General features: G+C 39.6%; 1 protein-coding gene across 6 annotated transcripts in view; it reads left to right on the forward strand.

Annotated features, from left to right (window-relative positions):
* RTP4 (receptor transporter protein 4) overlaps nucleotides 1–22,285 on the forward strand; it is a 114,331-nt gene that overhangs the window by 83,139 nt on the left and 8,907 nt on the right. For 5 of the 6 annotated variants that reach the window (XR_012021871.1, XR_012021872.1, XR_012021873.1 and 2 more), the window contains 2 exons: nucleotides 17,434–17,537; nucleotides 18,595–18,659. The gene's annotated coding sequence lies outside the window, so the exon portion shown is untranslated. Of the gene's footprint in view, nucleotides 1–4,561; nucleotides 5,462–17,433; nucleotides 17,538–18,594; nucleotides 18,660–22,285 lie in introns of those variants that run through there. The other variant, XR_012021878.1, reaches the window with a different exon arrangement.

A 22,285-nucleotide genomic window follows, 5' to 3' on the forward strand; every position in this document is an offset into this window, starting at 1 on the left:
GTATGTTGAATTCCATCAAACTGCTCTTCAAAGGATGCCTGGGTGGCTCAGTGGTTAAGCATCTGCCTCACCCTCAGGGCGTGATCCCGGGGTCTCAGGATCAAGTCCCACATCGGGCTCCCTGCATAGAGCCTGCTTCTCCCTCTGCCTATGTCTCTGTCTTTCTCTCTATGTGTCTCTCATGAATAAATACATAAATCTTTTAAAAAATTTCTCCTCAAAGGGTACTGTTAGGAAATTTAAAGTGAAATCACAGATTAGGAAATAACATTTGCATGATATATAGCTGACAAAGGGCTTTTATCCAGGAAATAGAAGGCACTGTTACAATTCAGCAACCTAATTTTTTTTAAAGATTTTATTTTTATTTATTCACGACACACACACACACACACACACACACACACACACACATAGAGGCAGAGACATAGGCAGAGACAGAAGCAGGCTCTATGCAGGAAACTCTATGTGGGATGTGCTATTTGTATCAGCCAAAAATTCGACCTAATATGGCTAAAACAATTTTGAAAAACAAGAACAAAGTTGCAGTTTTTATACTACCTGATTTCACAATTAAAAATCTATAATAATCAAGACAGTACAGATTTGACATAAAGTTAGAGAAATCTATTAATGCAACAGAACTGAATATAGAATTAGACCCACATGTACATATATGGTCATACACAGACTCCACCTGAATGTCAATCATCAAGGTAATGTAAACAATTTGTGGCAAATCAATCTGATGGGACAGTAGTTTTCAGCAATAAAAAGAACAGACTATTGATACATGCCACAACATGGATAAATTTCAAAATAATTATACTGAGTATAAGAAGCCATGTCAAAAAAGAGTGCATAGTGCATGATCTATTTGTATAAAAAAATTTTTTAAGGGAGGGAGAGCAGGGAGGGGTAGAGGGTAAGAGAGAGAGAGAATCTTAAGCATGCTCCACACCTAGCACAGAGCCCAACACGGGGCTTGATCATGACCTGAGCCGAAATCAAGAATTGACCACTTAACTGATTGAGCCACCCGGGTGCTACCATTTGTACAAAACTTTTAAAAAATGCAAACTAATCTACAGAAAAAATATCAGTAGCTTCTTGCAAACAAGAATAAAGAGAAGAATATGGCGTGAGGAAAATTTTTGGAATGACGGAAATCTTTGTAATCTTAATTGTTGTGTGGTTATAGGATGTATCCAGATGTCAAACCTGTCCAATTTTACACATTAAATGTGTGCAGTTTTTTGTACATCTACTATATCTCAATAAAGTGGCAAACAACTTTTTAAAGAAGTGAGGCAAGGAAGGAAGACTTAAAATTTTGTAACCATGACCTTGACAGAATCCTCAATGAGAAAAGCATGTAAGGGGGAAAAACATTGAGAAATTATCTTGAAGATAATTCAAGAAAAAGTCACGATATATTTGGCAAAGAGCTTTGAATCCACAGCATTCTATCAACCATGTTTCCTGTCTTAGTTTGATTCATGTTGGTTTGATGGAAGAGATAATCTGAGAAGAAGCTGAAGCAGTGGTTTTAGAGTGTAGGCTGCAATATAATGCATGATACTTGAGCAGAGTATAAGAAAGGATATGAAATCATAGGCTTAAAAGTGTCACTTTATCACACACTCTACCTCCAAGCAGAGTTTATGTCAGAGACAGGTGGAGAAGAAAGCTATGCCCCATCCATTTCTCTGCACTGTGTTCCTAATATTAGGGAATGTCTAGCCACCATCCATCAAGGAGGCTTGGATTCATTGACTCCCCTCTCCCTTCATCTCTTGGAGTAGCCATGGAAGAAATCCTTCTGAATCTCCCCTGGGAGACAGCCTACTATAAAGAGTACAGTTCCTGACAGCATCCATCTGCAGTTTTTAAAGATCTATCATAGCATTTGAGCTGAGCCCCTTTTCTGGCAATCCATAGTCAATGAATGAGCATCACCATGTCTGCCCAAGTTGGATTCCCCATAGGACAATCCTGGGATTAGAGCTGTCTGATGGGTTGGTGAAAATGTTCTCAAAGCTTCCCCAAAATCTGAGGTTCTTCCTATGTAATCATCCATCCTTCCCTCCTCCTCTCCTTTCACAGATTTCAGATCTGCAGTGTAGTCAGAGACTTTCCCTACCCACTTTTTCTCCCTCTTCTCTTTATTTTTCACAGACATTACCTCAATATATATCTCACACTTATGACTCTATTTTGACATCTGCTTCCTGGAGGGCCTGAAATAACATGCACCCTGTCACTCATTCCCATCAACTAAATCCCCAAGTTCCCCAACTTTACTGCCCCTGCCTTCAGTCAGGCTGCTATTGCCCAGGAACTACCCTGAAATGGTCCACCATTGGATCTGAATTCCAATGGCAGCGTTACTCTGGGAATAGAGTACACAGTCTGAATATCTGAAAAGGAAGTCTACACATCCCTGAGAAAAAGATATGATTTGGAATGGGGCTATGAAGTCTGATAATTCACTGGCATCTAATGTTCCACATTCCAATGTTACCTTTTCCATCTAAAACAAGAACAATGTAATCATATCATAGTCTCTGCTTTCCTTTGCAAAGAAGCAGGGAGGCTGGTGAAAATCTTGTTGGTAAAGTGCTGTGAACTTCTTGGAAGCTCTGATAATCTTCTATCTATGGATGAAAATGCTGACCTGCCATTATTCCCATACGTGCTTTTCATTTTGGCTACAAATAAGGCCTGGCTGCCTTCTTCTGGTGTTTATGATTCTTTAATCTTGTCTTTCAGTACCTTTCTCCTCCTACGTATGTTCCAGCCAAATGGAGCCACTCGCTTATCCCCAAGCACAGTCGGTGCTTTCTTGCTTCACTAACCTCACTCATTCTCTCTCCTCTGTCTGGAACCTCCTTGCCTCTCACTCCCAAAGCTGCTTGTCCAAATTCCAGCCATCATTTAAAGCCTATCTGAAACATGACATCCCCTAAGAATCCTCAGAGGTATCCTCTCCCTCTGCTACCATTCCACAGTAATTTTTTTTTGTATATTTCTCATAATATCCATTGCTTTCTATCTTGTCTTGTGTTTATTCGGTGCATATCTTGGACCCCCTACTAGGTTAAAAGTTCCTTGCTCATCTCTCTGATCCTCATTCTCCTCTAGCACCTGCCCCCTACGGGGCCTCTCAGTCCCTTGGTCCTAAATAGGTCATTGTTTTCAAAGTGGTGATGGCTTCCCTTGTACATTTCCATAAAATGTCTCTTTGAGACCCAACATCACAGACTAGCAGGGTTGCTAGAGAGGGCTAGGCATCTTTGCCAGGAAATCAAGGTGTATTGTGCAAGCATGTGAGTCCTGCATCGTTAATGCAGTTCTCTGGTCAAACTGGCTAAGAGAGTAAAAAAGCAGATCTCCAAACTTCACATGAGGATATGAATGCCCATCATTTTTAAAACAGATCCTTTCCCCCAGTGTCTGACCAAAGGTTTCAGGAGTTGTTGCAGGTTGGGGAGAACATCAATAATAGTAATTCCCATCCAATCCCTAAAACCCACTTCATTCTTTGTTCTCTCATTCTATTCTCCAGTTACCACCAGGTCTGACTTCTGGCCATCCACCACTCACTCTGTAAAGTCATGCCAAAAACATGGATGGAGTTCCAATGCATTTTTCTGAGAGCCTTACAGTGCTTCTAGCCTTGCCAAAGGGTTCTCTTTCTCTGCTACGTGTATCCAAAACCAGCTTCCATGGACATGTTTACCACTTAGTAAACATTCAACAACATATGTTGAGGCCTATTGTGTGCCAGGAACAGGCCCAGGCATATAGAGATAAATAGGACCCAGATCCTGCAGGCCAGAAACACTCAGTGAGCCAAAACAGCCTTAAATCTTCTGAAACACATATTTTTTTTCTTGTTCAGATTTTTACGACCTCCTTGAACACTCTTACTCTGTCAATTCTCATTTTAAGTTTCAGTTCTAGAATAGTTTTAAAAGACCAAAAATAACCTTCTTGATTTGGGTGATCGACTCAGCCAACTCTATCTATCTACTTTTATAAAAGCTCTGGGACAGGTCATCAGCACACGATAGTACAGTAATCCTGGTGTAAGACACAAAGAGAGGAAAGTTGTTCTCTCACAGCTTAGTCTTCCATGCAGTATAGATATTCTTTGTTCTTTTTTTTTTTTTTTTTTTTTTTTCCAGGAAATAAAGACAGCTAAGAACAAAAAGTTCTAGAAGGCAGTTCATAAGACCTCAGGCAGATCATACTCTTGTATGGCAATTTTCTCAGGTGTGGATAATTAGCTCTGGCTGAAAATGCAAGAATATTTTCCCCAACAGAGCAGGAACAAACCTGGTGTTTGTCTTAATTTGCAAAAGGTTTCTAACAGTAGCATTTTTAATCGACCAACCAAATATCCAACAGCTGCTACCAGCCCGGGTCCTGAGGCTGGAATGCAGTCTGACTATTAATTTCCTGAAAGCCTAGCAAAACAAGTTGGATGCCAGATTCTCAAGTAAAGTCTCCTCTTCGAATAACAAATCTTTCTCCAGCTTTTTAACCTCTTCCCAAGGTCTCAACCAAGATAAAAGAAACATAAAAGTGTCACCTTGGATCCTATCTTACCACTACTGAACCACCTGAGAAACCTATCATGCTTGCCAGCAGCGATTGGGCTTCATCTTGTCAACTGCTTGGCTGCCCTGGGATTTTCCATTCTTCACATCTGTCATTATCAAGACACACAGACATTTGTCAGTGAGCTGAGCCTAACTTTTAAAGAGTTGCTCCTGAGACATGCTTCAAAACTTGAAAGCCTGGATATGTGGAATGAGCTCTGGGCAAGCATGGTGGACTTATAATTCCCTGTTTATCCTTGAGAAAACTATTCTCTTTGAAACTGTGTATTTACCTGAAGTACAGGGAAATAGTACCCATCTGCCTACTGGATGTCGGTAACACTCAAATGACGTAATGTATATGAATATGAGAGCAAAAGACTCCAATAATTAGACAGTAACCCCTGACAGACGAGTTGGGCTCTCGATGTCAAGAGAGAGAAACTGAGATTTTTAAGCAGGCCAAAGACCAAGAGGAACAAAATCAGTCAGCAAAGCCTGAGATAACAAGCTTGCACAAAATTCAGCAAAATTCGCAAAAAGACCCCTGCAATACATCCTGTTATGTTCTCCAGCGGTTGTTACATCCTGAAACTGCTACCAGAAATAGTGAGCTGTATCCTGCTTGCCACTCTGCTCCTGAAACTTGCAGTTTGGGACTTGTGTCTGGCAAGTTTCTGTAAAGGACACAGAACTTGTGGGGTTTTGTTTTGTTTTGTTTTGTTTTGTTTTTGCCTATTTAGCCCTGAGCTTAATCCTTCCCCTTAAGAGCATACTTTTGATTTGTTGGGAAGCTATGTCTCTGTGATTTGCAAACTGTATGGCAATAAAACTTTTCCTTGCCTCTGACCAAATCTTTGCATTCCAGGAATTTTAATTGACAAATACATTTGATAATAGGAAAAAAATCACTGTGTAAATGTAAAGAAATAATATGGTTGATGGTTAATCTGTTTAACTTGTATTTGCTTATATAGACCTAACATAAATAGAGATATGGTCTTTGTTAAATAGCAAAAAGAAAGAAATATGTTAGGGTTAAGAAGTAACACCTGTAGCCTGGACCATGTTTGAATTTTAGCATGCTGTCAGGTACATGGAGAAATAAGTTTTCATTGAATAAAACCTGTGTGTGTGTGTGAGTGATGGGATACAATCTGGGCATCAGCTTAAACTCCATCTGTGCCTTAGCCCGTAGCAGGCATCTATCTCAGGCATCTCCATGCTCCTGGAGGGTGTTGCTAACTAGCCCCAGGCATTACTGTTAAGGAGGCTTGTGCCAGGTCATGGAGCTCAGTGGAGGAAACCAACAGGTCCAAAGATGTTTAAGAAGTTTAGTTGGGTATCATTCTGCTTAAAAGTGTTGGGAAAATATAATTGAAAACAAAATCTCTACCCAACCCAGAAAACCTCTCTACAAAGGAGGGAGAGAAAAAGACACTTAGCCAATTGGCTTTATCTGGAAGAGAAATAAACTTTTCATATCTTTATGATAAGAAGTAGCTTCGCAAATAGGAGCAAGGTACTCACTGAAATTAGCCTCTGACCTCCTATGGGAACTGGGAAATAAAGAGCTATCTCCCTTGATGTTTGCACTTCAAAAAGATAATTCCCAGATTCCTGAGGAAGACACTCTTGGGTCATATGACCCAAGAGTAGTAAAAAACTGACAATAGATCTATCTAGTCTTCAAAGGGGTGCCTGTCAAAGAAATAAAGTGCTTAAAACTACAAGTTTTATTTTTTTTAAAGATTTTACTTATTTATTCATGAGAGAGACACAGAGAGAGACAGAGACATAGGCAGAGGGAGAAGCAGGCTTCCTGTGGGGAGCTTGATGCAGAACTCGATCCCAGGACCCCAGTATCATGCCCTGAGCCAAAGGCAGATGCTCAACCACTGAGCCTCTATTCTTAAATTACTTAAGAATAGTGACCAAATTATAAGTTTCTGAAGGTAAATGCTCTAAGCAGAAGGAAAAGAAGGAAAGCCTTTCCTTTATTTTCAACAGGAAAACTAAGCCTCTTATTTTAAATTTGTATTTGCCCTTACAACAGCCCATAGCTTTTTAAGCAGAAAAGTTATATTTGAGAGAACTGATGGAAGGTATGATTGGTGAATTTTCTGGTGATAGAAAATCTGGATAATTGTACTCCCTTTATGGTTGGCTTTGGAGACCAAGAGAATCCCCGAATTCCTACTTTTCCAATGGCAGGTCTCAGACCTTTTTGATCTTATGACCTCCTAGTAACTAAAAGGAAGATATCAACTCTCACATATTAGTCAACTACTAGTTCATATCTTCTGTCCTTCTGGATATTTCTGCTCTGAATGCTACCCTCTACATGATCTCAGCCATTATCTGTCTAGGAAGCCAGCCTCCTTGCTGACAACCTCTGCAACTCTGACCTCTCTGTTTCACAGAGTGTTCTTGCTGGACTCTTGAAGACCTGGGGCTGGAGAGCTGAAACCCTGTTGGTCACATGTTGTGGTTCTACATTCATCACATCCTAATGCTGCTCAGGCTTCCCACAATATTGTCACAGGTCACCCCTTAGTGACAAATGATGTTTGAGGAAGCTGCTCCCTTCACCACCACCACCTGCTTACCTTCTTACTTTCCCTGCTTACCTTCTATATCCAAAACTCTCTTCTACAAATAGGGGTACACTTTCTCCTTCCTGTGTCCCACTTGGATCCCCAGTGATAGAATTCTTTATATTTTCACATGTAATCTTCTCTTACCTAGTGCATAGGTGCTCTGAAAGAACTAGTTGGGACAGTTTAACGTAGTGCCTTGAGGACAACCGGAGTCCCTAATTCCCAAGATAGTCTGATTTTAACACTGAAATTCCCCCAACTCAGTCCAGATTAAATGAGGACAGTTGGTTACCCTAAGACAACATCTAAGACTCTAATGAACATGCAAATTCCCTGGGGATTTTGTGAGCATGAAGACCCTTGTACAGTGGGTCTGGGGTGCGGCTATATTTTGATCATCAAGGGCATAAAGTAGCAGCATCCAGAATTTGGTTTTTGTTTTCTGTTTTTTGTTTGTTTGTTTGTTTGTTTTGAGATCTCTAATTCCTTCCCTTTCAGTCTTGCTACTGAAAGTGAACATCCATACTAGCCTCTATTTAGCAGTGATTTCTCTGTACCCATGATCCTATTGTCCTCATTGCAATCTGGCTTTTGCCAGAGGCTCCTCTGACTTACCAGTTAGGTTAGTTGCAATCCTGGTAGTAAACATTATTGACCTCCTACTCAATATCCATCCCTAATATTTTCCCTCCTATAGGAACTGAGAAATGAGCAAAATGGATCTAACAGGATTTAGCAACTATGTTTTCTAGATCTTGTCTTATAAATTAAGAATAGAGACCATTTATTACTCATTCCTGGTCCTTGAAACACAAAGCATGATTCCTTGCTAACAGTAGACTTTCCATAAATGCTTGTTGGTACTCTCTATAGGCCCCCATCTCATTCTCCAGCATCTAATCAACACTTAGAATCTTTCTTGCAAATAGAAAAATGATAGTAGCAAAGGCATCTTGAAGTTTTAAGGACATAGAATTTAGAACTGAGTTTTAAGAATGGCTGTGTATATCTCTAGGCTTCACAATTACCATAAAATGCTATTGTTTGTCTTTAACAGTGATGGGACTCAGGAAAGGGCCACCCTCAAACAGGCCAAAGTGGCATATAAATTATTCTGAATTAAAGTTACTTAAGAAACAGCAGATGCAAGGAGGACACTCTGATACTCACTCCTATCTCCTTGAAAGCAGGAAATAAATGTCCCATGCGAAAGGTATTCTCCCTATACCAGGATGTAGAGAGACATTCTTACTTCCAGAGATAGAGAATTTAGGGCCAAGAAGGCTATATAAACAAACTCTGATTAGTTACTTCACTGATTAGTACCTAAGTCTAAGTCAGTTCTTCATAAATTTATTGTTTCTTTGTCTAAAAGGTACATAAACAGCCTGCTTTGGCCCATTCTTAGTCCCTTATCTATGACACCTCTATACATATGAAATTAAGTTTGTGGTGTTTTTCTCTTGTTAATCTGTCTTGTGTTAATTTAACTACTGGACTAGCCAAAAGAACCAAGAGGGATAAGTGGAAAATTTCCCCTTCCTGATAATAGCAAATCCTTTTAAGTACGTGGCATTACCCTATGAACTCACTTACTGAGGTTAAGCAAAGAAAATAGTTTGCAGGGTAAACACATGTCAGTGGACACTCAAAAAATAGTGTTAGCCTAGGATGCATCATCAACTTAAAAACATCTCTAAAGTAGATAATTACTGTCCAACTGATGGCAAACAAATTAATAGAGTTAAAATTAGCACAATTTATTTAATATTTTGTTTTTCCTGTACAATGGCTTTGTTTGCAGGTAGAGGAACAAAAGGAGAAGAAGGAAAAGGTTGAGCAGAAAGAAGATAGAAGAGATGCTCAGGGAAACTTCTCATTATATAACCCATCTAAAATATAAAAAACACATATTTTGTCAAGGCATGGATGAGCTGTGGGGAAAGTGAAGAAGCCAGGCGTAAAAGAAAAAATAGCTTGTCCTAGCATGAGCTCTGATCCGGGTTGCCTAGGGTCTGGCTTCTAACTGAAGACAAAGCCTGAGCTTGGGTGGAGTAGGAGTGGATTACAGACTGCCACACAGAGCTGGATTCCTTAAGGAGAAAGTCCCACAACTCACAGAGGAAGAAAATGGACAAATACCTGATTTTACTTTGACTCTAGCTGGAGGAGAAAGAGGAAAGTAAAGTAAAGGAGGAATGAAAGTAGAAGAGAGATTGAGGGGAAGAAAGAAGGAAGGGAAAGAAATAAAAGAAAAAGAAGAAAGAAAGAAAGAAGAAAGAAAAGAAAGAAAGAAAGAAAGAAAGAAAGAAAGAAAGAAAGAAAGAAAGAAAGAAAAAATAAAGAGAGAGAGAAGAAAGAAAGAAGAAAGAAAGAAAGAAAGAAAGAAAGAAAGAAAGAAAGAAAGAAAGAGGAAGAGGAGTTTCCTCTGAGAATTCCTAGCCCATATAGTGTTTATGAATCTGAATCCAAAATTTATCGTACGTCTATGTCATTCAAAAATCCAAGCTAAAAATTAAGTTCTGAGAGATCCTGGGGTGCAGTGTGTCTTGATAACTGGAAGGAGCAAATACAAGTCTTCTCTGGGGAAACAAACTTTAAAACTCAGGCCTCAAAGGATTTCTGCACAGAACATTCAAGGAATAGGAACTCACATACCAAAACCTCCACTCACCAGAATTAACCTGTGTATGAGAGTCAGCAAAAACAATTAACTACTGAATCTCACCCATGAGTATAGCTGATACAGATTGCTAGAAATATAAAATAAATATAATTAAAATACCTGAAGTAATAAAAGTGGACATTGAAATAAGACAAATGAAGATTTTAAAATTTGACCAGGTTTAGAGTTCAAAGAAAACCCCACTATAGGGATGCCTAGGTAGCTCAGCGGTTGGGCCTCTGCCTTCAGCTTAGGGTGTGTCCTGGGGTCCGGGATAGTCCCAGATCGAGCTCCTTGCAGGGAACCTGCTTCTCCCTCTGCCTGTGTCTCTGCCTCTCTCTCTCTCTCTCTCTCTCTCTCTCTCTCTCATGAATAGATAAAATCTTAAAAAAAAACCCACTATAGAATTTTTATATATTAAAAATACATAAGTTGGCATTAAAAGATTGTTGGGTGACTTAAATAGTATGTTAGGCACAGCAGAAGAGTGATTGGCCTCTAAGATAAATTTGAAGAAATTATATAGAGAATAGAATAGAGAAACAAAAAATGAATACATTAAAAGTTTAGATACAGAGACAATAGAACATAACTCTAATGTACTCATCAGAATTTCAGAAGGAAGGAAGGAAAGAGAAAATACTTGAGGAGGTAATGGTTGAGATTTTCTAGAATTTGTAGAAAATAGAAGCTCTCAGATTCGGAATGGTTGGTGAACTCCAAGAAGAATAAATGGAAAGAAACACACTGAGAAACATTGTAGAGACACTATAGCAGTGAACATCAAAAGAAAGCCTAGGAATAGTTGAGAGAAAAGATTACCTATGCAACTGATAATTTACTTCTCAACTGCAACACTCGAAGCTAGAAGACATTCTTAAAGTGCTAAAAGAAAATAATTGTCAAAGTAGCATTGTATATGCAGTGAGATCATCTATCAAGAGCAATAGAGAAATGGGGACATTTTCAGACCAACCAAAACTGAGTTTACTTCCAAAAACACTCCCTAAAAACAAGATGTCAGGGTGATGTTCTTCAGAAAAGGAAAAGATTCCAGAAAAAAAAAAAAAAAACAAGAAATGAAAGGAATACCAAACAAAGAACAATGTTGACTTGCGGATAAAACCAAATTGATAGTGACTGTAAAAGAAATTAAAATATAGTTCAACTTGTGGTGTTGCAAAATCAAGATAAAATTCATATGCTGGGCAATATTGGCAAGTGGGATGAGGAAACTGATTACCTCAAGTCATTCGAATTTCCTTCTGTTATTCAGGAGGAAGAGAAATACTTTGGACTTTAGATTAATTTTGAACTTTGAGTTAAATGGTCATGTTAATATTTTAAGGGTAGCCAGAAAAGTGGAATGTAAAACTTCTAGACTGGTGGAGGAAAAGAAGTTGAATGGGGTGGGAGTAGAGGGCAGAGTCAATCCAAAGAATGGAATGAAAATGGAATTTAAAAGAAACACTTAAAAGGCAGAAAAATGGAAAGTATGAAATAAGATGAAAGAAAGAATTCAAACATGCTATTTATCTCAGCCAATGTGTGAGAACTGAACTCTAGTTGGAAGACGGGTTTTAGGTGGGATTTAAAACAAACTCAGTTATGTGGTACATACAAAAGAAACAACAAAACCATAAAGATGTAGAGATGTTTAAATAAACAGATAGAAAGGACGACTGGGTGACTCAGAGTTTGGGTGTCTGCCTTTGGCTCAGGTCGTGATCCTGGGGTCCTGGGACTGATTCTCACATTGGGCTCCTTGCAGAGAGCATGCTTCTCCCTCTGCTTATGTCTCTCCTTCTTTCTCTGTGTCTCTCACAAGTAAATACATAAAACCTTAAAAAAAAAAAAAAAACAGATGGAGAAAGAAATTCTAGGGAAAAGTCAAACATTTTAACTTTATGTTAAAAATATTATTAGCAATAAAGAGGTTTATTAAATATTAATAAAAACTTTAATTATCTATGAAGCTAATTCTAAACTTGCAATCACCTAAAAACATATATACAATATCCAGCAATAGGAGAGTGTGCATCATTTTTGAGCCCACATGGAATTTTTGCAGAAATATAGCTTCGTGTTAGACCAGAGAAGTCCCAGTAAAATTTAAGGAACTTGATACTACATTCTCTGGTCATGGCATCAATAAGTTAGAAATCAATTTTTTAAAAAAGATGAAAATAGGTTACTGGAAGCAGGAATACTTTCAATGACAATTTTATCTCAAATCTTTCTCTTAGGCTTTGCTGATTGACAATTTTGGTAAATCCTTGTATTTTCTGGAACCCACTATTTTATTTTTTCTTTAATATATAAAATATTTGGTTGAAGTGTGACCAGTTTGTAAATTGGTTCTCTGGCCATGTAGCATACACATGTATACTTAAATGTACATGCTCACTCTTTGGTTGGTTGACCTAATTTAATTTTAAAAACGTGTTGAATTTCAAAAAAATCCAGTTTTCCGTGTTAGGCCAGTCATTCAATGCTCTATCAGTAATCGAAATTTATTAAAAAAACAAAACAAAACAAAACAAAAACCTCTTCAGGGGCACCTGGGTGTCTCAGTTGGTTAAGTGTCTGCCTTTGGCCGGGGTCATGATCCCAGAGTCCTTGGATAGAGCCCCTGCATCAACATCTGGGCTCCCTGCTCAGCAGGGTGCCTACTTCTCCCTCTCCCTCTGCCGCTCCCCCTGCTTGTGTTCTCTTTCTCTCTCTGTGAAATAAATAAGTTAAAAAAAAAAAACTTCTTTGGTATAATTATGTTTTAACCATCAGTGGTATAAATATTAAATACATTTTTAAAAATTCAGTTGTCAATCTTTATGAAAGTTCTTTTTCATTCGGGCTTGAGATACTCCAAGAGGTTTCAAATGGTTCAGTTAACTATAGTTAATTTAATTTAATTTAATTTAATTTTTTTAAGATTTTATTTATTTATTCATGAGAGACACAGAGAGAGAGAGAGAGAGAGGCAGAGACACGGGCAGAGGAAGGAGCAGGCTCCACGCAGGGAGCCCCATGTGGGAATTCGATCCTTGGACTTCAGGATCACTCCCTGAGCCAAAAGCAGGAACCAAACTGTTGAGCCACCCAGGGATCCCCAATTTCTAATTTTAAAGGATGTTAATACAAATAACAATATATAGAATTAGTTTGACAAAGATAGGATCTGTGAAGCTGATTATAATAAAAATGTATTCAATTATAAATTCCATAAAAGCAAGAGCTGAGTCATTTTTTCCTCACCATTTTATCTTCAGCGCTTAATATCAGATCCAGTACATAGTAGATATTCACAATTTTTGGGGGGGTGGGAAAAAAAAGATAATGTAAATGTAGGGTGGTAAGTAGCTAAAGGCCAGAAATAAAAGAACCATATCTAGGGGCACCTGGGTGGCTTAGCGGTTGAGCGTTTGCCTTCAGCTCAGGGCGTGATCCCAGGGTTCCGGGATCAAATATCATATCGGACTCCCTACAGGGAGTTCATGTCTCTCATGAACAAATAAAATCTTTAAAAAAAAAAAAAAAAGGATCATATCCAATATGAAGGGAAAAGCGCTTATAGTCATTATTTTATTTCTTTCAGCCAGTATCTATGGAGTGCCTACTCTGTACCAGGAAAAGCTCTAGGTGTTACGAGATACGTTGATGAATGACCAGCATGATTCCTTAACCAGGTGAAACTTACCGTCTAGGGACATACAATTTGTTGGAAATATATAGGGTGGTCATGAGAATCAAATTCTGAGGTTTTGAACAGTGTGGTAAGGGAGTGGGGGAACTCAATTCATCACCTGCTATAGGTATCTTACAATGAAATTTTTATTTTACCCAGAATTTGATCACTGATGATAATTCTTTAATATTCACAGTTGACACAATAGTTTAATATTCACAATCTCATCTGAAGCAGAAAGACTGAGAATTATGACTGCTTTGCAGATAAGGAAAACAAAATCGAGATGCAGGTAAATCTCAAGATTGGAATCCAGATTTCCTGGATCCAAATTATTGGAAATAAAGGCGATGCCATGTTCTAAAGATTGGGTTTTGGTGTTTGTTCGTTTTTAGCGAATATTTGAATAAGAAACATAATCTCCTTTTCGCACTTTTCAAAATATCCAGGTCTCTGGCTTTGGCAAATTTCATGTCTGGATGATTGTCAGAACTTTTCACTTTTTTTTTCTGAGAATTAGCCATTAGAGATAGAGACATGATCAGAAAGTCCTCAGTTACATGAGCAGGAGTCCCCGGAGGCAAGGTTGGCTGGATATGGCATTAGTCTACTGTGAACTTCTTGCAGTGAGGCAACTTGGTCATGCATCAGCGTGTTCCCAGCGTCCCTTATTGTGGAGCTTGCCAAATGAAGATGGATCGGCAGTAAAGTATGTCATTCCTCCATGCCACTCTGGTGGCCACGGCCAGCCCCAGGCCCTGTGACACTGTGCCTCAAAGTATCTTCCCAAACTGCTCTGTCTCTGTTCTGCCTTTGCTCAGAAGCCTTAGGTGGCTCTCTCTTGCCCACTAAATTTTGATCAGATCCCTCAATCTGTCAACCAAAGTTCTCCATAGTCTTTTTGAGGTTTATTGTGTTCCACTCATTCAACACCTCCCCCTGGGCACCATTGACATCCTGGTCTCCAGCCACAATACTCACTATTGCCACAGCACACTTGATTTTGTACAGATCCGTATCTTTGCTCAAGTAGTTTCTTCTGTCTAGAGCACATTCTGCAAATACACATATATGTGGAAGTCTAACACATCCTTAACAATTTCTACTTCTCCTTGGATCCTTGACTCGTAAGGAATCACCTTTCCCCATGTTTCCACCATGAGTCCTGAGTTTACTTGGCCTCCAGGACACTTATCTCATTCTACCTTGCATCAGTTACTGAGCTATATGGCAGGAGTGTAGGAGTCAGGCTTGTGTACAGCACCAAGGTTTCAATCACGCTGACCCTGGCTCAGTTTCTGTCACATAGTTGATGTTTTATAAATGTTTCCTGAATTCCTGAAATTAATCAATGATATCACGTAAGGTAACCAGAAATGCCAAACTCACCTCTATAAAGTCAACTTGACCCTGATGGTTTCCTCCCCTCAAAAAATGAATGCAATGACACAGAAGAGGGCCAATACGGTCACACTCACAAAGAGTGTGACAAATAGAACATGTTATTTGGCATCTATTTTTAGAAATGAAGAATACTTAGAAACTCAAGATGGGGCAGTGGAAATTAAAACTGTCTGTTCAGTATTGCCAGAATATTGCTAATGCAAATTGTCTAATGATCCCAGAAATTGGCACAGCCAGGGACAAAAAGTTTTCTCACTTCTATACTTGTTTACCACATACTACAAAGTTAATTTGTATATAGCTCTTCTAAACTTTTATCTTGCTGACTTTCAGTCTCCCAAATTCAAAAAAAAATATTGAATTGCTCCTGACATCTAGCTGGCTTGATCTGGAGTGCATGCATAATTTAAGCTGATTGAATATTTTGCCACATTAGAGTGGAAAATATCTGAATCCCCCAAACAGTAAAAGAAAATGACAGGCTCAAATGCCACTTGGCATCACCTTCCGTGATTTCCGCCAGGTAATTAGGGCAGTCTAGGCGGCTGAAATGGAAATTTGCCTTTAGCTACAGGATTCACTCATGAGCACTCAAGGCCCAGAAACAGATGACTCTGTCTTTAGCTGATGCAAAGTCTTTTTTCCTTCCTTAGAAGAGAGATAAAATAAAAACACTCCTCAGATTATTTGCTTTTTTTTTTTCTTTTTTAAATATGCTTTTTTGAGTTGATCTTTTTAACCAAAGAAAAGGGGTTTGGAAGAAGCTTTCATTAGTAGAATTTGCTTGACTTTGAAGTAAACAAAAACAACAAAAAGACACTCCTAAAGCCCTCCAGGTTTGTCAGAAAAAAACAACTAATGATGAGCCTTTGACTTCTCTAACCCTATGTCACTCTCCTACCCACAAGGCACAAAAGTGCTGGTTCTTCCTTTGCTCCCCTCCTGAGAGTTTGAAGACAGAGCGCTCTCCCCTCCCCCCAGTCCCAGTCCCAGCTGTGACTGTAGAATTGACAGCACCAAGGAGAAAGTCCCCAGGGAGATGGGATGTGGCATTCTGAAAACTATGGGCAGAAAGGCTGATGAGCTTCCTGGGTAGCAGTCGTTGGCGGCTGGGCAGGGGTGAGGGGCCAGGGAGAGAAGCCCAGGATCTGGGAGCAGATAAGTGCTCTCTGTTGTGGAGCAGGGGCATCTCATCAGGCCTCACCCAGCTAGGGTTTTCCTTAGGACTCCCGTTTCTTTTTATTTTCTTTCCATGCTCATCAATAAGAATTCTGATCTTCTGAGAGACCTTGACACTGAGAATGAGGTGGAGGACATTAGTATTCTGGTCCCTGGGAAGGGATGGCTCCGGTCAAAAACATGTGCTTTATTCAGCAAATTTGTGGAACACTTACCAAGTGCCCTATACTGGCTGAGCTCTGGGAATTCAGTGGGAAACTAAGAAAGGCCATGCCCTCATGGAGTTTATATCCTAGAAGAGGAAGATGGACAACAAAGGTATGAACAAGCAAACAAACCAGATCGATATACATAATAGTTGTAGAGAAAGTTTTGCTGGGTGGAAACAGTGAATACAGGAGTAAGCAGTAAAAGGGGGTAGGACAAGTTCCAATCTGATGGCCTCTACAGATGCTAAGAAAATAGAGTGTGCGAATCTGAGAAACGGGGAACCAACCAGACCTCTGACCAAAGATGTTTCCCCTAAGAATTTCTTGCACCAGCCAGTCCTGGACAACAATCCCTCATTCATCATCTTTTCTTCCCCTGCGAGAACACTCTTGTTCTCTCAGCTTCCAAGGCAATTCTCCTGACACATCCTGTTAGTTCCTGCCCTGGGCTCTCACACCTGCTGTTCTTTTACCCAGAGTATCTTTCTTCCCATCTCTGCCTGAAGAAATCTCAAGCCCATCTTTCCAAATTCAAATAAAATATCCTCTCTCCTGTACCTATCCCAAACAAAGGTGAATGCTTCCACAAAAGTTTATATAATTCTATTATAACATATTTCAAATTGTGTTTTGTTGTCTCCCTATTACTGGGGAATTAGGGAAGGGGGAGGGTTAGGAGGTGACAAACATTCTTTCCTTGACCAAACTCTGATTAGACTCCTCTGAATTCTCCTCTCAACTAGGCTTCTGTGCCCATCTTTACCTGGTCCAATTTTAGCAAGAATCCCCCACTCCCCACGTCTGACGGCCTTTCCTATTTAATTAGCTACTTCCTCCTTCCCCATCCCCCTGGGTGATCCCCTGACCTGCCACCAGAGACCCCCTTATTCTCTGATGCTTTCTCTTAATAGTTTTCCATTACCAACCTCCACTCTGCTTCTTAGCTATAAATTCCCACTTTTCCTTGTATTTAGAGTTGAGCCCCATTGCAGTGATCCGTACTAATATTGTGATAATCTCCTCCCTTGAATATAGTTTGCCTTACTGTCTTTAACAAGTGTCCTGATAATTTTTTCTTTAACAGAGGAAGGAAGGAGGAAGGAGAGAAGAAGGACAAAAGAGGGGAAGGAAGGAGCAGAAGTAGAAGAGATGCAAGGAGGGATAGAAGAATTTAAACTTCAAAATAAAGTGAGTAGTTCATTTCTGAATATTTGTACCAAAAAAAAAAAAAAAGAAGAAGCTAAATGCACCACAAAAGATATTTTTTGTAATAAAATAAAAGTTATGCTCTATCTGGGAAATTCTTCTTTTGTCCTGCTAAGACCACCAAGGAATATAAAATCCCTCCTACACTTCTTTTCAAAGGTATTTACATATGAGTCATAATTCCTAACAATCCCAAACTACATAGATCTGCATGCCAGCAATTAGGTGCTTATAGAGCTAGAAGGGAAGAATGGCAGCTGCTGAACAGCAGTGGAAACAGAAAACCTCTGGTTAGTAGTGGAGGGGTTGGGAACCTAGGAAGCTCTTTCTGGAAGCAACTTTCTGGTGTCGATCATCAGGGATAAAGAAAGGGATAATGCAGAAATTAAATAAAGGTGAAGCATCCCAGGCTTAGAATGGAGGATCCTCCAAACTCTGAGGTTTACTTTGGTGCCGAGAGAGATGTAGCAGAAGTGGGAAAGGGGCCAAGACAGAGGACATCTGGCCCAGAGGGTTCCAGGAGTTCAAACAACCCCTGAGCGATGGCAATGTTATCTATCACAGTGATTCTCAACCTTGACAGCCCTTAACAATTATACAAGATCTCTTAAAAACTACAGTGCCTGGACCCCAGACCATTGAAATAGGGATTTCTGCAGATGGGGCAGTAGCATTAGGATTTTTAATAAGCTCTCCAAGTGATTCCACAGACACAGGTGGTTAAAATTCCTTTCATCTGCATCATTTGCAAAGCCCTTCCAATGTGTTGGCTTACTGAACGTGGTTTATACCCAAAGGTAGAAACCGAAGCTCAACAACAGAAGGGAACTCACCACGGGTCATACAGCCAGTGGTAAGATTCTAACTTGTGCCTTCAGAGTTCAAGTTCAATACGCACAGCTTAGGGAACTGCTTCTGGGGAATATCTTGATGAGGACAAATTGATATTGAGTGATTCCACTCTCCCTTTTGACATCCCTTCTTGATTAACACTTTTCTTTTCTCCCACGCATTTCCTTTCTACCCTTCTCATCCTCAGGTGCCCATTCCTCTTCTGCCTGCTGGGATGTGCTGACCGGTGGCTAACCACTCAGCAGGAATCAGGTATGTGGGCAGCCTCCCTGCAGGAGAATGTTCTCTTGAGAAAAACATTGGCAAATGAGGTAAAATGCAAACAGTTAGTTAATCAGAGTGAACAGTATAGGGAGTTTCTTGTGCTATTCTTGAAACTTTCCTGTAAGTTGAAAATATCAAGATAAAAGGTTACAAGAAGAGAAAAAGGAGGAGGAGAAAGGGAAGGAGGAAGGCGAGGAAGACACTGGCAGCATTTAGTATAGATTCGATGGCCTTGATGAGGAATCATGGCCCAAAGGCTTGAAGGGCTGAGTCTTCTCTGTTGTGAGACTTTGGCCAAATTACCCCCTGTCCTAGGATTTTATTTTCCTACTGGGACATGAGAGGGCTGGAGTAGAGTTTCCTTGTTCTGCTTATTCATTGCTACATAACCAATCTCCCCAAATCTTAGTGGCTTAAACCACAAATTTATTATAACATTTCGTTATTCTTTGGATTGACGAGGCTCCGCTGGGTGATTCTCACTTATGGGACTCTCACGGGGTTACAGATAGAAGTTGGGTTTGGCATTACCTGGCTTGAATGGGCGGCATCCCAGGTGGTTCACTCACATGGCTCGCAGTTGATCTTGGCTATTGGCTAGGAGCCTGGAGGGGGCTGTTGACCCCAAAAGCCTACACTGTAGCTATCTTGTTAAATAAAAACAATGATGTTCTTCTCAATTATAGCAGACATATTTTTCTAAGGCTGTGGGTTTTTCATAAGCTAGGAGTTTTACATTCATGTGAATGATTAGCATTACTGTTATTTGCATTCTGCTGACTACTGGCTGTCCCAGCCTCGCTAACTGCCATCTGGTCGCAAGTCTGGTTGCTTCTCCTGACTGCTCTCTGTCTATTGGTAATCTTTTGTTCCCACTCATTCACCAAAGATGCAGCTATCTAGGAATCCCAGCATAAACTGTAAAGAAAAAATACTCAAAAAAATTGTGTGGGGTTTGTATTTGTAAAAACTGTGATTATTTGTGAACATTGGTCACTACAACAGGGTTGGTGGGGCAATTTCATTCCCAAACACGTTGTCTCTCACATTGTCCCACATTGTGGTGGGCGAGGAAAATACACTGTGTCTTAGCATGCCCAGAAAGCTTTTAAAATTGTGGAGAAATCCACAGGCAGAGAGCTCATGGCTTATTTGAGAAATTTTGCTTCTGCTTTTTAGTATGCTTGTGTCCTTGTTTTCATCAAAATTACACATTTACATTTAGAGTTGATGACTTCACAAATTTGTTTCAGAAAGGAGTGGTCCCCTGTTGCCTGCCCTCTAGAGGCCCCTCCCCAGACGCAACCACTATCAACTATTTCAGCTACATTTGTTTTTGTTTTGTTTTGTTTGTTTTGTTCCAGATATTGCTACTTCTTGATTTTTCAGTACCTCCTCTTCCATGATTACATATATGTATCAGTCCAGCCCACCCAAGTCTTCTCATGACAGATACATCTGATTTGGGCCAGGCCAGTGTTCTGAGCTTATTATTAAAACTATATAAACATTCTTCCCAGCTAAATCCTGTAGTATTCACCGATCACTTTTCCTTTCTAAAGAACTTTTTGCTTTCTCTTTTTCTCTTTTCCTTTTTAAGATTTATTTATTGATTTCAGTAAGAGAGAGAGAGAGAGAGAGAGAGAAGGGGCAGAGGGAGAAAGATTCTCAAGTAGACTTCACACTGAGCAGGGAGCCCAACATGAGGCTCAATCTCATGACCCTGAGATCATGACCTGAACCAAAACCAAGAGTCGGACACTCAACCGACTGAGCAACCCCGGCACCCTAACTTTTTATTTTCTTTAGGGCTAATAATGGTCTTGTATTTTTTTTTAATTTGCTTATTCCTCTATGTAGATAACACCAATTTATCCAAACTTCTGCCAAGTATTATACTCTCATCCTAAAATGTTCAAAAACATCAGTTATTCCATCAATTATATATTTTTGAAGAATTCCTTCCTAGTTGTGCTCCAACCTGCTGATTTTATTTTATTTATTTTTATTTTTTATTGGTGTTCAATTTGCCAACATATAGAATAACACCCAGTGCTCATCCCATCAAGTGCCGCCCTCAGTGCCCATCACCCAGTCACCCTCACCCCCTGCCCACCTCCCCTTCCACTACCCCTTATTCATTTCCCAGAGTTAGGAGTCTCTCATGTTCTGTCTCCCTTTCTGATATTTCCCACTCATTTTTCTCCTTTCCCCTTTATTCCCTTTCACTACTTTTTATATTCCCCAAATGAATGAGACCATATAATGTTTGTCCTTCTCTGATTGACTTATTTCACTCAGCATAATACCCTCCAGTTCCACCCACGTTGAAGCAAATGGTGGGTATTCATCGTTTCTAATGGCTAATATTCCACTGTATACATAGACCACATCTTCTTTACCCATTCATCTGTCGATGACACCGAGGCTCCTTCCACAGTTTGGCTATTGTGGACATTGCTGCTAAAAACATCGGAGTGCAGAACCTGCTGATTTTAATAGCACTGTAGGATCTGCCTTTTCAGTCATCACTAAGACTTCTCTCCTGCCTTTTGTATGTTGGATCTTCTATTTCTGTAGTCCTATCTTCTTTTTGTTTTTTGTTTTCTACCTTATTAAAAGGAAGTGCATTCTTTGGCAGAGCAGAGCTCTCTGAAAAAGAGTATCCGGGAGGTAGAATTTTGAGAACTTACATCTCTGAAGATGTGTTTATTTTATTCTCCTACCTGACTGATAGTTTGGTTAAGTATGATATTCTAACTTAGGAATCACTCCATTGAGAATTTTGAGGGCTTCCTTACATGGTCTTCTAGCTTCTAATGTGACTATTGACAAGACCCTGAAAATTTTCCAATTTGTGGCTCTTTGTGTGTTATTGTAATTTTTCTTCCCTCTCCTCCGCTCCCCTTCTCCTCTATTTTTTTCTTCCTCTTCTTCCTCTCTGCCTCCCTACCTCCTTCCTTCTTTCCTTCTCCCTCCATTAAAATATTTTTCTTCATTGCCCTGGGTATTTGGCAGGTCCTCACAATCTGGAAGCTGATGTCATTCACTTCTGGGAATTTTTCCTGACCTATTTGGTTGGTATTTTTTTCCCTCCCATTTCCTTGCTTCTCTTCCTTTTGGAAACCCTACTATAAAAAAAAAAAAAAAGAAACCCTACTATTTAAACATTGGACCTTTGGACCTCAAGGACCGATCCTTTTATTTTCTCATCTTTCTTTCCTATTTTTCTGTATGTCTTTTTGTTCTATCTTAGAGTATACATCTTCATCCTTAATTTCTATTTCCTCTATTGAATTTTTATTTATCTGCTGTTATACTTTCAATTTCTAGGTTTTCCTTCATCTCTTAGTATACTTTTCTTTTTAAGGATTTTATTTACTTATTTTTGAGAGACAAAGAAAGAGCATGAGCAGGGGAGGGGCAGAATGCAAGGGAGAAGTAGACTCCTCTACTGAGCAGGGAGCCAGACATGGGGCTCCATCCCAGGACCCTGAAATCATGACCTGAGCAGAAGGTAGATGCTTAATTGACTGAGCCACCTAAGTGCCCTACGTAATATGCTTTTTAAAAGTACCCTCTTCTTTTCTCATGAATGCAATATAGTGTCTCGA

This window comes from Canis lupus, chromosome 31 (assembly GCF_048164855.1).
Source record: "Canis lupus baileyi chromosome 31, mCanLup2.hap1, whole genome shotgun sequence".
NCBI lineage: Eukaryota > Metazoa > Chordata > Mammalia > Carnivora > Canidae > Canis > Canis lupus.